Raw genomic sequence first — 17219 nt, 5'->3', positions numbered from 1 at the left:
ACTAAGTGGTAGTTTTACTTCATTATAATTTTCCACCCTTTCCTCCAATTTTTAGCTTTATATCTCAAATAATGAACTGGTTCTCAAATGCAAATCCTTTCTAGCTGCTGTAGATAATCAGGCTTCAGGTAAAAATCCTGGCACTTCTCATTTTTATCCTCTGAATCTATCGTCTGATCTTCATATGCTTAAAATTCAAACTTCAGCTCATTCCAAAGGTCCAGTTAGATGTTCTCAGTCTGTTGCAAGTGTTGCAAGCCTTTCACTGTAGGTTGATTATGACCATTTTGCTCAGCTGRTGGCAAATATCAATTAGTGCACGCTTTTCCCTAGATGATTTGCMTCTTGAATGTAAATGAAAGGAAAAAATGTCATTAAAATTTCACCCTTTCCTCTTTTGGAAACACTGTATGAACATGTTTATGTCACCCAGGGATGAACGGCCACTGTCTGTCTCTCAAAACTCACTAGAATTACCTTAGCATGCTGTACTGCAGACAAAGCTTTTCAGTGTTCAGTTCTCAATGAAGTGTATTCCTTTCTTGGCCCCCAGCCACAGATTAATAGTCTGCAAGCCAGCTTGCCCTCAAAAATGTCAAATTTAATTGAAAAAGGAAATCAGGAAATAAAAAGTTGTCTGTCAGGGCTCCTCTGGGTCCCACTCTTAATAGCTTTGCAGGTTTCTCTGTTTCACCGACCAAATCAGTGTTGGAAGGCTCAGCCCTCACTGTCCCCACTGCAGCTTCTACCTGGAGTCCCTGGGGCATGATCCAGCCATGGTGACATCAGAGGAACACAGCCAGGTTCACTGCTGGCTCACAGGCTGCACAGAGCAATGAGAGGCCTTTTGTCACCTCCTTCCCCCCCTACTTTGGCAATGAGCTGAAGAAAAGCAATGGCATGAGCTGTCACAYGGCTAAGGACAATGGGCTGCCAGCRCTGCATCCCAAGGGCGTTGGATTGGAAGGTGCAGAGCTCTTGATGGAGACTGTGGATAAGTGGGATGAAAGTTTTCTTAATAAACAAAAGAACTGAGACCTTTGGTTTAGAGCCTTCTGGTTTGCTGTGTTTTGTCTGAATTAAAGAGGATTGTGAAAGAGCTGGATGTCTGTCAGGATACTCTAGGAATAGGAGAAAGTGATGACCCCACTCACCACATAGCYCCAGAACTGAGAGCTGGGAGGTGCCAGTCCCTGGTTAYAGAGCTGCCTGCCTGGTCGGTTTTACTGTGTGCCTCTGAAACTGGTGGGAACGTCTAAACCACAGTCCCGTTCTTGTGTGAATTTACTGAAGAGCAGAACACTGAGGTTTTGGCTCAAGTTCATGCTGAGAAAAAAAACTGTTGAAGCAGAGCCTTCTGTCTAGGAAGCAGCTGTTTATAGCTGTTRTGAATGTGCACCAGTCCTAGGTTCTGTTTGATAGATAACATATGCCCTCAGTTTTCAAAACTTTCCGGTGCTTTTCTTTGGTTTTGAGTCCAGCAGACTTGGACTGTATACAAGGAATCAAGGAATCTTGAATCTTACAGCAAGAAATTTTTGGTTATAGGAACTTGGTGTTATGGAAATAGTACCTTGACAGGAGAGTGCCACCCTGCCCTGGGAGGGTCTCTTCAGGTGGGCATTAATCTGGCTGCTGCATTGGGATGCCTGCAGAATCCAAGTGATCCCCATTTCTGGCCTGTGGGAAGAAAATTGTTTTGATCTAGAATGCAGCATAGTGTTGATGATTATCCATTCAGAGAGAGCACACGCACAAGGCATTTCAGTGTTGGGTTTTTGCCTGTGACATCTGCAAGAATTCTTACCATTTTTTCCCTGTGTTTTGTCTTGGAGGGAGGTAAAATGTGGCAGAGAAACAGCTGAAGCCAAGCTAAAAAACAGAGTTCTCAGTCCAATGCAGGTGTKCAGTGAGTCCTCAGTATTCATCTGTGTCACAGATTTTTTCCTGGCTTCACAYAGTGCTATAAAACTGCAGAAGAGAAATTTATAGCAGGAGCCATTATCAGAACTTATTACTTACCTGTTTACTGTTGAGTATGTTGTGTAGTACATGTGAACTTTTAAAACACTTAGACTTATTCWTGTGTAGAATTCATTAAGAAAAGTGTTAATTTCCTCAGAACAGTTTTTTCAAATATATTTTTCTGGCTCCATAATCTGATAGCTGTTCTCCATAAAAAGATAAGAAATTTGATACAGACAAATGAGTAATACATTCAGAGATGTAGTCTAAATTTTCCTCATGATTTCCATGGTTTGGTTCTGTTCCAGACAGACTCTCCCCAGGCTGGCCTGGGGGAGAGTGAGAGACGGTATTTGTTTTGAGAACCAAAACTGGAGAGGCAGGGAGGGTCCTCAGCAAGTAGTCTGAGGACTCTCTCTGGTGCTGTCTATAGTAGGAGACCTGCCTTGACAGGAAACAGGGTTTGTAGGACATTTTTGGTGAATGGAAGAGTGCCACAACAGAAATAAGGTGCTCACTAGTGTTCTGTAGTCTCCAGCTGTATGAGGGAGTGCTAGAYTGCTGCCTCCAAAATACTCTCTTCCTTTAGGACTGGAAGCCTCTGTAGGTGTTACTTGGTCTCCTCTCTTACTCAAGAGTGGTACTGCTGAGTGGTGMTAGGAAAATCAGGCTTCTGCTTTTTATTTCTGTCACAATAGTTTAAGGCAGTTGATCTCCAGGTTTCTTTAGTGAGAACGGGAATCAAACTTGTGGTGCAGCACATTTTCAAGATGGAGAGAACCTGGTGCAGCCTCCCAGGCAGTCGTCATTTGTGGAAAGCTTTGCATTTTCAATCACTTCTAAGAAATTCTCTATTACCATAAAAGTAAATAATTCAGCCACATTCAGCCTTAGTCTCTGCATATTGGTGGGGGRACAGCTTGAGTTTACATTTACAAAATTACAACTTTTACAGAGGTTTGTTGGAAAGGATGAGAATACTATCTTCAGTAAAATAATTATCCATCTTAAAGTAGAGTTAGATAAAAGTTGGAAAACAGCATACAAATACTACAAAAGACAAGTAAAACCAGGCTCCTGGGGAATACAGTATATTTGCAAAGTTACACTGAAGGGCATTTACTGCCTGCAGATACTTTTCAATTTGAATGATTTCATAAAGGCCTTGAGAACAGTCTTTAGACTGTTTATATAGAGGAAAAACCAGTATGCAATCTTTTCACAGACTGGGGGAATAACTAAATAAAATTMATTTACATGACCTACCTCTGAAATTCTTTAAATGTTAAGTACACTAAAATYAATTTGCAGTCCAGCTCAACATTAGGTTTGTAAAGAATCTGTGATTGATTCCAAATGGATGAAGGTAGTTAACTGAAAGTAGTAATTGTTTCCTAATGAATGAGGAATGCAGCTCACTGATACAGTGGGGGAGCTCCCTAACCTTAACCAAGTGACAGCTGTAGAAACAGATGCAGTTTCAAGGTATAATTTCAAGAGATAATATGATTATGAGTCAAGGCGACATTTTGTGGCCAGCAGGTGCACCAATACATCTGTATGTTGGGATTGTCAAACTGATGTCTGAAGAAGCAGGTCTGAGTCCTCAGATGTAGATGAGGGTATGAGTTGTAAGGATCATTTTAGTTTGAGCATTCTCAATTATCAAGCAAAAATCTCCTAGGAGATCAGTGTTTCCTTCAAGTTGCAATTAATATTGTTTTTTATCAATATGTTGGACAGATAAGGATTTGAAATGTCTTTCAAAATTGCTGTTTACAGTAATAGCTACTTTATTAATTATTGGAGAAATAATGAATTTACTTCTCTCACGGCTCTGTAATAAGGAAATACAAGGCTGTCTTTGAAGTATTAGTAACCCTGTTATTCCTGTGTTATTCTGGCACATGTAATTAATTCTCTCCAAGACTTAAAGCCTTTAAAGWCTTTGTTTATCAAGCAAATCAGAATAAGTCAAAGTACAACTCTAAAACCGAAACAGCCTTGTCTGCAATGCAGGAAATAGAATTCTGCTGCTATTTTATGGCACATGGGCCATCCAAAATCAATCTTCATCCAAGTCACATAAGTTTTACCAATAGAGCAATTAATAGTAAATTATGGAGAAAGATAAATATGCATTTATCTTTGTAGAGAACRTAGAGAAAAAAGTCCTAGACTTCAAATCTAGTGTGTTTTTGCTGTAGCACATTCCAGTCGGAAAAAGAAATTTGCTAAAAGAACTGAATGAAAACAAATCTACCACATTGCTATATAACCGAGGTGGAAACAGTATTTGCAAATCTTCAGGTATTCATAGGAGAGGAAGTGTTCTTCCTGCTACAGTGGAATAATGAAAGAAAACCGGGATAAATTATATTCTTCCAGAAAAATCTGAATCCTTGTCTATGTGGAATGGCTTTGCCTTTTATTTTAAAAACTCTATATTTATCCTTTTTTTTCCTGTGATGACATAGTAGATTTAAAGAGTCTRTCCACTTTGTTTACATTGGGTTAGTTCCCAAAGGGTAAGAGAAAGTCTAAGAATCTRTGGATCTTTCTCAAAATGCTTCCATACCATTGTGGTTGCAGCATCCCTCCAATTTTGCACTCTGGAACTTTTTCCGGTCTTGGTTTTCTACCAGAATCTGCTGTATTTATCAATCTCATGGTCAAATTCAAAAGATTCTGTGATTCCTCTGATACCATCTCATTATGCATGTGGTTTTGATGATTTCACCACCAATTTCATGTTGGTTGAAGACACCACGGACCACTGTGAACCAGGCAGCTGTTACCACATACGAGGTAAGCACGTTTACTCTTGCAGGGTTGGTGATGGTCCTTCTAACAAAGTATACTTTCCCAGCATTCTGAAATGTTTCCGTACTCATACATTCTTTCAAGTAACATGGATGATGAACACAGGACTGCCAAAATGGAGCAGCAGCATCTGGAATGCCCTTGGGCTGAGTGYGGCACAAGGCCAGCTCAGGTTCCCTTTCAGCAGAGAGGGGGTTTTCTGTCATCACATAATCGTTGCTCCTGAGATCTACTTGCTAGTTTCAGACCAGTTTAGTGATACTTTTTTAAGWGTGATGGCTAGAGTCACTGTTGATAATGCCATTTAGAAGAGTTCTCTGCCCTCATTTTTCTAACACCAAGTGTTACAAAGGAGATGAAGTGACAGATTTGTAGGACTGTGATTCCATGAAACACAGAGGTCACTGATGGGACCTGGTTACCTCCAATATATTCAAGTGCTTAACTCCCACTGAAGTGGTCTGTTTATTTGTTCTTACGAAATTCCAGAGCCTGATCTAAAATTAAACTTCTGATTTTGTCTGTAGAGGAAGTTAATTAGCAAATCTCAACTTGCCCACCASTATCACTTTCATTTGGTGTTTAAGAGCAAGTTTAGCACTCAGGGCTCTTGTTTTTTTTTTTTTCATAGCAAACAGTCTCTGCTTATTATCATATTAAAGGAATGCCACTGGTTAAATCAAGCAATGAATATAAATAGCTGTATTACTGCCATCAGGCATCAGTGTTTATTTAGTGGATGTGAATCATGCGTGCCTCTTTGATCTGGCTTTGACTARGCCAGTGCTGTTTTCATACAAAAAAGGTTATTTGCAAACACCACAAGAGTATGTATATATTAAACATGGAACTAATCAATATGGAAGGGTCTTTGCTACTTTGACAACCCTGTGTGCTGCCACAGTGTCTTTAAGTGTTTTGAATTTCTCTGTGAGTACCTGGGTCCCTGATGACTCTCACATCTCTTTTCTTTGGACTAGAGAAGATCAAGATTGAAATCTGGGCCCCACTGAAATCAGTGGCCATATCACTCTCAGGTCCCTGTGAAGGGCACATATCTGGCAGCAGGGAGGACAAAAATAATCAAGGACAACACTGATTTATTTGTGGATTGGTTTGATTACAGTGCATGCAGGAGAGTATTTGAAAGAAATTTGTTTGTGCACAATCAGATAAGCAGGTAGACTGAGATCTACTTGCGCTCATTACTCACACTGAACTTTTTATTACTTTTTGCTAAAGCAAAGCTCCTGTGTTGAATTTTAAAACTGAACCCACATGCTTTCCCTTCAACAAACTCTATGCAGACTGCTGTGTGCATTGGAAAAGCAAATGATAACCCACAGGTACTGCCAAAGTAATGTTATCACAGTCATTGTGATAAACAACTTAGAACGAGACTCATTCTGATGCCAAACATTAACCTGGGCAAAACAGCTGACAGGGATGGTGTTTATTCAACCATGGGTCAGGACTGACCTCAAATGCTCTTCARTGAGGGAACCAGGGATGACAAATAACTGGAAAAATTGTAGAAATACCCAAACCATTAGGTAACTTCTGAGTCCAAAATGTGCAACCATCCCTCCCTCACTTCATCACTTCTACTATAATGCAAGGTCATATATAAGTTTTAGGATTAAAAGGCAAACCCTGGACCTCAAGTGTTTAGGCAAATTTGGTCTTTACTCCTCCAATTGTAGTAAAGTTGGATTAGTTTTGCATCATTTGGGATTTCTTTTTTATGACTTAATGTCATTTTAGATGTTMTTCTCCCCTACTTTTATAGGGTTTATTTGCATTATAGGTGTTGCAGAAAAGGAGCTTTAAAATAATTTGGAATGATAACTGTACTAGGAAAACACAGTGAACCAGAGAAACTTATCTTTCAGTCTAGATATTCTGCAATCCAGTGAATTACACTGTTAAGTTTATCTAACCTRAGAAAAAAGTGAGAATTTTTAMGATGGGAGTGAATTTCTTCACTGAAAGGGTGGTTAGATATTGGAATGGGCTGTCCAGGGAGGCAGTAGAGTCACCACCCCTGGAGGTATTCAATRAACAACTGGATGTGCCACTCACTGCTGTGGTTTACTTGACAAGAACAAAGTCAAAGGCTGGACTCCATGATCTTGGAAGACTTTTCCAAACTAAATGATTCAGTGATTCTAGTTCAGAAATGAGAAATGCCAAGGCTTGAGGTGAACAGAGTGACCRGATCTCACTTGTTTAAAGGAATGCTCTTGATTTAATTTACTGTTACATGAGTGAAGGGAAGGTAGATCAATCAACCCTTTGTTTTATTGACCCGATCAAAGCAATGTAAGTATTGATTGAAGCTGTTTTTCCCTGCACAATTCAGCCTAACACAAACTTAGCCAAAGCTTTAAGGTATGGATGGAACCGCATACCTTAAACGAGAATCATGGCTGTGACTTCATGGTGGGAATTCAGCCTGTTTTATTATGTATGTGTAATATTTTGTATGTATGTATATGCCCTTACCTCAGGCTTCTGCTTCTTGCACCTTTACCTGGCTAAGGAGAAGGTGTGCATGGAAGAATATCTCTAAAAAAGTGATGAATTAATAGATRCATAATTTGTTGTCTGTGTTAGTGAACTGTTTCACTGTCTGTAGAGATTACAATTGTATAAATACCTCTTCACCCTGATAGCAGTCAAGTGCTGTGCCTTGCAGCTGGGTGTGCAGGCAAACTTTGCTGTACTGTAGGTGAGAAAGAGGTTCCACAAAGTCAACCTGTTTCTCAAGACTTTTTGACATCAAAATACATGTCTACAGTTTGCTTACTCAAAAGCTTTTTCTGAGAAAAAGAGAAGAGAAAAAGAWTCAGTTTTGAGTATTTGTTTCAGTCGTCATTTTGGTGAGTTCCTTCCAGAGCTTCCCACCATAGTACTGGAGTTCAAATTACTGTCCTAACAAACCCTCTAGCAAGTGAAGCTGTTACAAAAGGTACCTGAAGTAATTGCCTTTTTCCTACTTTAGTCTTGATGAACAAACTGGTGGTATTGTGAAAGATTTCTTCAACCTTTGCCCCCAGCACTGCTGACAGCCCCCCCGTGTGCTTTGGCAGCAGCTTCAGTGGGATCTCAGCTCAGAGGAGCTGTGGGGTTTGTGATGCAATGGAAGCACGCTGGTGCTCGGGCAATGAGCCTGCTCACCTTGYCCCAGTTCAGGTGCAGAGCCAAGTATTCCATAATTTCTTTAAACAAACAGCAGAAACTGTTGGTCACACAGAGAAATATTTGCTAAATTACAGAATCTTATCAGGGAGAATGTGTTCTTGCTGTTTGTTGGTGCCACTTTCCAGGAACTGGAGATACATAGGGTCAGAAATTCCTGGCAGCTCCAGTGCAGCTGAGTGCACCCTCAGTGTCTATTTGAAACCACAGATCACATGCTGTCTTCCTCTCTCTCTCTCCACCATTCTGTTTCACTTCTCTATCAACTCTGAGCTGTGGAAAAGATACATAACCTTCATTTCGATCCATGCCTGATTTTTTTTGGCAATGCTTTTTCAAAAAGATCCATGATGCCTTGTCTCATGATGACCAGTAGAAGTCATCCTGATCCTGTTGAAAATTAGGTTCTCTTTACAAAACTTTTCCAATCCTCTCAAAAGGACTGGATTATTTAGATGGGACTATAGATAATATGCATTACCAGGGCCCCAGCTCTACAATGTATTTTGTGTAAGGAAATAGCTGTCTCTAACATTGTATTAGAATCTACAGACAGGAATCCCTTCAGGAATTAACAACTTAGTTTGCCAATTTTTTAAAATAGAATTAACACAGCTTTTCAATATGAGAATACTCAGTAGGTTTTGAACTAGCTAGCCACTTTGAATGGAGAAGTGCAGAACTTTTAAGATTATTAGAATCCCAGTGAGTCTTATTGAAAACCCTTCAGAAGAAAGGATTGCGATGCGAGTTTAACAGTATTCTGCACCAAAGAATCCATCTATGGGGAGCATTTGATGAATACTCAGGGAAAAATCTGAAGGCAAATATTAGACACAATAAACTCCAGTCAGGAGCATCTGCAACTCRGGAAGCCAAACTCAACCTTTTGTGCTGCTTGTAGAGCTCAATCCCACGACRCACGTAATGTGCAAATATGATAGGAAGCTTGTGTGTCGCTTATGCATTATGTCTCCTTGTTAYCACAGCATTTCATTTCCTGATAAGTGAACTGCTTGGTTAAAGAAGAATTTTAACAACAGTATTTCAAGCTGAGACTACACCACAGTCATTACATTGGCACTCAGGTCCGATCCCATAAAAAATTTCTGAATCTATGGATCTCTACACACATGCACAGCTCTGCCCTGCCATTTTTTATTGGAGGATTACAATCTAACCAGGTAATTAGATCCTGTCTAAAGAGTCTATTGAGCCAGTGGAAGTTCCAGACAACACAATGATGTCATATTGTATTTGGATAGCTGAATATAGGATCAATCAGGGTTGTGCRGGGTAGCGCTGTAATAAGGGTTTCTATCACTAAACCATTTGTTCCTGCTATTACACCACTTCCCCTTAATAACCAGTATTTTCATTATTTATTTCTGAGTGCTTTAGGTACACTTCTCAGGAAAAAAAATTAATGAAAATGTCTTGTTGTAGATATTTAGTAAAAAAAAAACCAACAGAAATTTCTCATTTGATTTTTTAGGGTGTACAGCTTTTCTCTTTTACTTTGCTRTTGCAAAGTAAAGTTCTTTGTGCTTTCAGTGTAAGTGTGGGTGTCTCTTAAATGTTTAGCGTGTGTTTGCTCACGGCTTCCTGATCATCTGATCCCTTGTATCAGCCTCTACTCTCTGCTAGAGCTCTGGTCTGTTCCCAGACTGAGGAACATTCAGAAATCTCATAATGCCTCATACTGGTAGTTAATCTCCTGTGATGGATATGGCTCTATGATTGTTCCTATCTGGTTTCTGCCCCAGTAAAGATAGAAGAATCTTTATCTCAAGAAATGATTAATATGGGAAGTAGCCTCAGTCTGCAGTTACTCAAACTTTCCTGGAGTGTTTTGCTAATATTGTATGGAAGAAAGTGCTGGGATGCTACTGAATGTAAGCAGTCTTGCTAGTACAGATTTTAGCACAATATTCTGATACAAAATTAGCCCTTTAACCTAAATTATACCTGAGCTCTGCTCAAAGTACATATTTTGTTGTTAAGGTATGTTCTTGCTACAGCAAAGCAGAGACATGCCCAAAGCCTGGTCTGCCTCTGCAGGAAGAACGCAGAGATGGGCTCTGTGACTGGGAAGCTGCCTGCCTGCCAGGGTCTTCCACTGCCCTGCAACTTCCCCTGCTCTCCCCCACARGTCAAGTCTCTAATCCAAAGAAGGCCACAATTGTTAGAGTTCTGAAGCCATGGTTATGTGCCTTGGTACAATTTGTGTGTTTTGATCTAGCAGCTGGTTCTCTTGTTCATGAGCTTGAGGTCCTGAAGCCCAGCCCTCTGGCTGTTGTGTCTGGGTATTTAGCAACTGTTGGGGATGTTATATAGATGCATCTGGGTTYTTTAAAGTGGATATGAAAATATGGGTGGTGATGACAGTGATGAGAATTGTTCTGTCATGAGGTGTGAGGGGGAGAAAGATGCAGATGGAAAATTGTCTGTTACCACAGGCTGCTTCCTGGTTTTGTCACTCGTTGGAACTGTTGCAATGACTAAAAAGGGAAAAAATCCAAACCAACCTGATATTGAGTTCTGCAGAATCATTATGCAAAATCTACAGGAAATTCTGTGAATGAATGARTTTGCTGGCTTTATTTTTATGAGGAGTTGAGATGTATTTTGTTGCTTGAGATGGCTATGGGTGTAAATCTATTTAGACCACAGTCTGCATGCTSAATATTTAGTGGAAATGAAGGGTCACTCATGAACTGGAGATTGGAGTTGAAGGGTAAAATTTGGGTTGTGTACACTACAGTCTTTCTATTTTAAATAGCAGTTTTTCTTAGGAAATTAAATTCCATTTATTTCACAATGAGATACTCTGGGTGACAAACAAGACTCAAAGGTAAAGGGTAAAATACTTCCCATTCCCTTTTTCTTCCAAATGTTTATTTTTTTTCTATTTCTTTCCTCTTGCCCTTCTTTTTCTTGTCAGGCTCACTTTGTGAATTTCCATTAACATTTTCTTTTACTGATTTTCTTTTTTTTTTTTTCACTGAAGTTACTCCTCAATTCTTTCACACTTCCTTTCCAGGTCCTGGGCTTGCTTTCTTCCATTGTGAAAGTCCATTTCATTCTACTGTTTCTCTCTATCTTGCTCTCTCATTTACTACTGTTCCATGTTTTGGTGAAAATTCCAGCACTTACCTTTCATGCCCTTGCTCTAACACCCCTTGAGTGCTCTTCTCCCTGATGTCCCCATTCTTTCTTTCATCCCTGTTTCCTTCAGAGCAGTGTGCTCTTTTTCTCTTACCTTTGCATCTTACAGGCAGATGCCAATTGGCTTCTTGGCTATTCACTCCTTCCCACCTTTAACTTTCCCATCGAGACTCAGACACAGGGAGCTGGGCCATCTCCCTGGGGAATCAGAGCTGGGAGTAGCCCATTCTGCTTGTGGACCCCATATTCAAACACCAAAGAAATTTTACGTTTGCTTGAAATACATTGTTTTGGTCAAGAACTTAGCTTTTTCATAAACTGTTTGCTGTGAAGTCAGCTGAGTTCTGTGTCCAGCATTACTCACTGGAACAGGAATTTAGAATCTTGTAATAAACTTCCTTCCTGAGAAACTACCCCAAAAGCRCTTTTAATAAGAGCAGTATGATAAATTTTGGAAGTTTAGTTCTAAGTGAATAAACATTTTCCTGAGGGACAGGGAGAGGAGGAAGATACTTGTTTTCTCACGTCTCATGAAGGCACTGAAGGGAGGTAAATATCTCATGATAACCACACCCCTTGTCATACCCTATTAGTCACATCACACGCTTCCTGAGCACAACACTTCTTCATATTCCCCTGACATTTTGCACGTCTCACAAGTACAGTGAGTAGTTATCATCCTCAGGGCGAACACCCGTTAAATACAGTTCAGTGAGCCTTTACAGGAACCTCTCATTGTCTCTGTACAGTGTGCTAGGCTTCACAGAGGCTGTATTTACTCTTTCCAGAGAGAAAATGCAATTGGATGTGATCGTTATGTTTTGACCTTACAGTTCTGCTATATGAGTCAAAAGCGAACTGGAAACCTTTCTGCCTTTTATTACAAACCTTCAGTATCGCATGCTGTGGCTCTGCCAAGTGGAACTTAGAGCAAGTTTGCAGGATGGCATGAAGGTGGCCTTCTTCTAACTGCTGCTCCTCACATGCTGAGGGCCCACAGGACATTGGTACTGCCAGACTCCAGGAAAAGGAATTCCCCAGTGGTGCATTCAGGGGTTCTAAGGTAATAGGGAAGCARCTGACTGGAGGAAAATTCCAATTATGTGCATCTTAGTCTGCAAAAGGTGTTGGCAGCCTATACAACTTTGTTGTAACTTTATTAGCCAGGAGCTACTTTAACTCATTCATCCTGWCTCTTGTCTTTTAAAGCCATGGTAGGTAGGGGAACCAAAGAGAATTAGATCCTGAAATCCCTGGGTTTGCTCTGTGAGCGAGCAGGATTCAGTAGCCACAATGCCCAACTGCTTCTTTGCCCTTGGGATTTCTATGTCTGGTACGACAGTGTTATATTATGATCTTGTTGCATCATGATAAAAAAAGTACTTTCAGTGTGAGGGCCTGGCCTGGAACATCAAGTAAGTGAATTTTTGTTAATTTTTATTTACTGCCACATTATGGATGAAGACACATCAGGAAAGTGGGCTAGGTTAGGTGCTCAGAGCACTATGGCTCTCGTCCTTCTTTCATATAAATGCAGATAAAATACTGAAATCTTCCTCAAAAAAATGTTCTTCCTCTTTGATGGGCTTGAGTCAAAAACAGTAAGTTAGAAAGGGCAATTGCTGCATATGAAAAACACAACCAAATGCAGTTGTGGTTCAAGACCTGAACAAAAACATTATGTCCATGCATAAGCCAAATACCTTTTCCTGGAATATAGGATGCTTCCTTTTGTTGTCAGGCTCTGACCACTGAGTCACTTCCTGTGGGTTTGCATTGTGTAGATTAGCAGGTGCAATCCCAAGCACGTATAGAAACTTCCGTTCTTACTGCTCTTGCAAGGGTTGTCCTTGGCTTTCTCTGAGGTTTGAACTTCTCTACTTCCTCACCCACACTACATTTCTCTGCATCTCTGTCTCTGCCCCTGCCTGTCCCTGCTATCTGCCCAGGCTTTCTTCCTGAAGCTTCTTTAATGTCTTTTCTCTGGCCAGCAGTCTTAGAGAAAATAGCCAAGCTACTCCGTGGACTAGCAAAGCTAACTCTTTACAAGGAAGTGTTTATTCTGGTTTTAACAAATAAAGCCTGCTTGCAAATTCTGGAATTCCCCTGGAATTGCATTTTGTGGGTAGGTTTTTGCAAAGGAAAGAACATGGGTGGGAGAGGTTGTTGAAAATAAAACAGTAACTGAGTACAGGAGTAACTATTTCAGCTGAACCCATGAAGTTTTCATCAGAGCATCTAAGCCAATAAAAATGACAGCGATTTTACATGCCCTACACTACTTTTTTTTTTTTTTTCTTTTTTTTTTTTTTTTTTTTTTTTTTTTNCTGCATGGGAGTAGCTATGCTGGGTTGTTGTTTTAACTATACTAGAACTGGTTTTTAATTTAACATTTGTGTCTACATGATCTCTCTGTCTTGTGTCTACTTACCTTATGGAGAAGTAAGGGTGTCCTTTATCTGGGTTGTTTGTCAGAAAAGAAAAACAAAAGTAAAGGACTTATGTCATTCTTCATACACAAATCCATCCGTTCTTTATTCCTTTTCCCTGTTAAATTCTGTAACTGAACCACCATGGGCAGCATTTTTTAGGTGTCTCTTGCACCTGTTTTCTTTCTGTCTACTTCACACAAGTTTTGGAAGGACTCCTCTACACTTAAAAAAYTAGCCATACAGTCAAAAAGTAAAATGGGGGGACAGGGAGAACTTTCCCTTTTGAAGACATGTTATTTTTAAGGGCTGAGTATCTAATAATCTAATAATGCCAGATAAATATGGTGATACATGGTGATAAATTTGTTGARTGAAAGCATGACAAATAGAAGGCAAGAGCCTATTTCAAACAATGGTGCTGGGATTTTGCTGATATTCTAGAACTGCAGTGTTTAAAAGTGCAATGGCAGAAGCAGGTGGTTTTGAGCTTTGCCAATATAGTGAGCATAGGATAGAAGCTGAGAACAATTGTGCCTGTGTTCTTCATATTTTCCAGAGCTTGCCTCTGGCCAGGGCTGGGTGAGGGATGAGAAAGAAGGAAGGACCTAGACTCAGAAGYGTGCTGAATGTTTGTTGTTCATTTCAGTGGAAAAGGAGAAATGATTGAGATGATGGTGCTTCACATCCCAGAGGGAGTTTCGCTTCACAGATAAGCACCCTGAGTCATGAGCTGAATATGTGCCAGGATGTTTCAATAGCAGAAGTAAATCCTATCAAAGTTTGCTGCTGTGGCTGGATGTGCTGACTCAAAGCACTAGCTACGTGAGCTACCAGGGAGAAATGTGGCCGGTGGTAAGTCACACAGTGGCCCATGTGGAAGCTGAGAGGCAGAAATTATTCTTTACATGAACGAGAAACAATCTTGGTATGTGAGAATGGAAGCTGTTTGCTTCAATGAAGAGGCTGGGTTTGGCTTTACTCCATGTAGTTATTTGAGGGCTATTGAGAAATGCAAATCATGATTTATTTTTACTGTGCTATGTGATGAGACTCATGCTTCAGAAACAGAGACAAGTTCCTGGACTCTGTCCAGAAATTAGCCAAAATAATAAAATAATCACAAAACCTATCCAGTTTGTTTAATATGATTATGAAAACTTGGAAAAAAGAAAAGTAAAGGTGATTCCCAAAGGATAAAAGCAGGTAATTGTCCCAGGGGCTTACTGCAGAAAGGGATACATTTTGGTCTCATGGCCAAAGGACATTGGGTTTCTGGAGGCTTTAGACTGTTTTTCATTAATTCCATTTGTCCATTTAGGGTTTTCTGTTCCTCCTGTCTTCTGTTAACTTATTTAGGTAAAGCAAGCTGAATGTACAAATGTTTTGCTCTTAGCTGCCAGACACCTTACACAGTCTTTTGTATTCTGTCTGTGAAAAGAGTTGGCACAATTTCTGGGAGACAGCATGGAAGGTTTTTACAGATTACTTTTAGCATATAGCGTGCTAGCTATATCCTGATCCACAGAAAAATRCTTTTAATTTATCTTAAACCATTTATTCTGATGAGACAAAAAGAGTTGCACTTAGATAATAAATTAAAATAGTATATTACTTAGTAGAAGAGGCTGACAAACRTATTTCTTGGGTCACTTTGCTGTTTAATACCATTTCCTTCCTTTTTACTTGAACAAACCTGAACAGTTGAGAATAAACTTGAGACAAACTGGTTTGAAGACAGAATTTATAAAATCTCACAAAATCTGTGTCATATGATCTAATCTCCTCATTAAAACAGGTCAACTTTAAATAGAAATATTTTAACCTTGCTGCCCTCTCATAATGCCTTCCATATTGACACACCTGYCTTTTCTTTGCAGTTTCAAAGACCTTAAGCACTAATGCTAACGACACTTCTCTTTGAAATGTCTTAGACAGAAATGTTCTTGCCTGAGTGCAGCAGGAAATTGAAATGGTGTGATGCCAGAAGCYGAAGGAGGCGCGTGTTTGCACAGCACTGGGAAATGCAGGGGCTTTGCTTGCAAAAATTCCCTTCGGGATTTTCCCTCCTACTTTCTCTCGGCAAGGGCAGACACACAGGTCTGAGTTTCGGTCCAACACTGTCTCTGAGAACAAACCTCTGCTTTCAGAGTGCAAACACAAYTGGAGCTATCAGACCACCCCTGAACTGGCCTAGGATCCTTCATAACAACACARGCCTCCAGGTACAAGGTTGGCTGCTTCTGGGACCTTGCCATTACTTGCTTATCTGTGGATATGCCCATGTTTTCCAAGAAGAATAGACAAATAGCAATATYCCATGCTTAGTATTGGCATTAAACAACTGATATAAGTCTATAGGTCTGCCAAAAACAAGCACTGCCCCTTTATACCAGCTGCACCAGAGATCCTGTTTTCCTGAAGTCTGTTTAAGAAAAAGATTCCATAGTGAAGGAAGAACTGGGAAAAGAGAGCTTGAGGAAGTTGTCCATGCAAGTGTTATGATCAGTATTGCTGGCCTTCTTCCAAAATTGTRAGTTCTTCATGTGAATTAGAAAGTGCCACTAATAATCAAGTGAGGGTTCCCAAAGTCAAGGGGGAGAAGGCAGGGGCTCGAACAGCTTATTGGTATGTGACCCTTTATCATAGCCCGGGCACCTGCATGTTCTCATTAGGGGCAAACTAGGAATGCTTAATAGAGAGAGCATTTAGTGTTGGCTACTCCCCATAATCTCCTTTATTCTCTGGGAGAGCCAGTAATGAGCAGTCCCGACGCTGTGTGGGGCAGCAAGACCACTCAGCAGAGACTGTGGCACATTCAATTGAGCATCAGTTGGCAGCTGGCTGGCGCACACCACAAAATATGCTGTATTTCTTTATCAAATCAACAATAAGTGTTCGTGTTTGTTCTGCTCTGTGTGCAAGAGCTCACGTATGCCTGCATACCTCATARCTCTGCCCCAGCAATTACATCCCATACTTCCCTTTTCTGTGTTGCTGTATTAGGAGTTACAGCATTACATAGCTGTGCAGAGATTAAGACTATCAAAATGCATACCAATATACAGCATTTCCTTTCCCACTTATGCTGGAGTTTCAAAGTAATAATTTCTTTTTTCTTTTTCTCTGTTTTTTTTTTCTTTTAAATCAACTTTATTGCGTCTTCAGCTGTCTTTACAGTTACGCCTTTGCCAACGTCTGAGTTCTGGCACTTGATTTTGAGCTCTTCTCTRTCTTATTGCAAGTTCAACACTTAATGGTGCAGAGTTAAAAACTCTTACAATAAAAAAGAAACAAAAGAAAGGGGTGGACAGAGGCAAAAGTGCTACCTGACAAGCCTGGGATGTGTGTTGAGGTTAATACTGAAATGTCCAAAAGTCAGTCCTCATGGTTACTGTCGTGGGGCCCCAGAAAGTAAGGCTAGAAATATTGCTTTTACTAGTTCTGATGATATCCTATTTTTAAACACAGACTAGAATTTGTTTATCTCCATCTCATCCTTGCAATACTGCTGCATGTTTATTGTGCTCTTCTTAAAAGTCATTTGACAGCTCATTTCTGTTCTGTCCACCTTTCTGTTCTTGCTCTAGAAAAGGTCTTGTTTCAGTAGTTGTCCTTATTGGTCATATGACT

The sequence above is a fragment of the Malurus melanocephalus genome, unplaced genomic scaffold (assembly GCF_030028575.1).
Source record: "Malurus melanocephalus ecotype Western Australia unplaced genomic scaffold, MMel_1.1 scaffold_0, whole genome shotgun sequence".
Taxonomy (NCBI): domain Eukaryota; kingdom Metazoa; phylum Chordata; class Aves; order Passeriformes; family Maluridae; genus Malurus; species Malurus melanocephalus.
The sequence above is the reverse complement of the archived record's forward strand: the minus strand, read 5'-3'. Positions refer to the sequence as shown.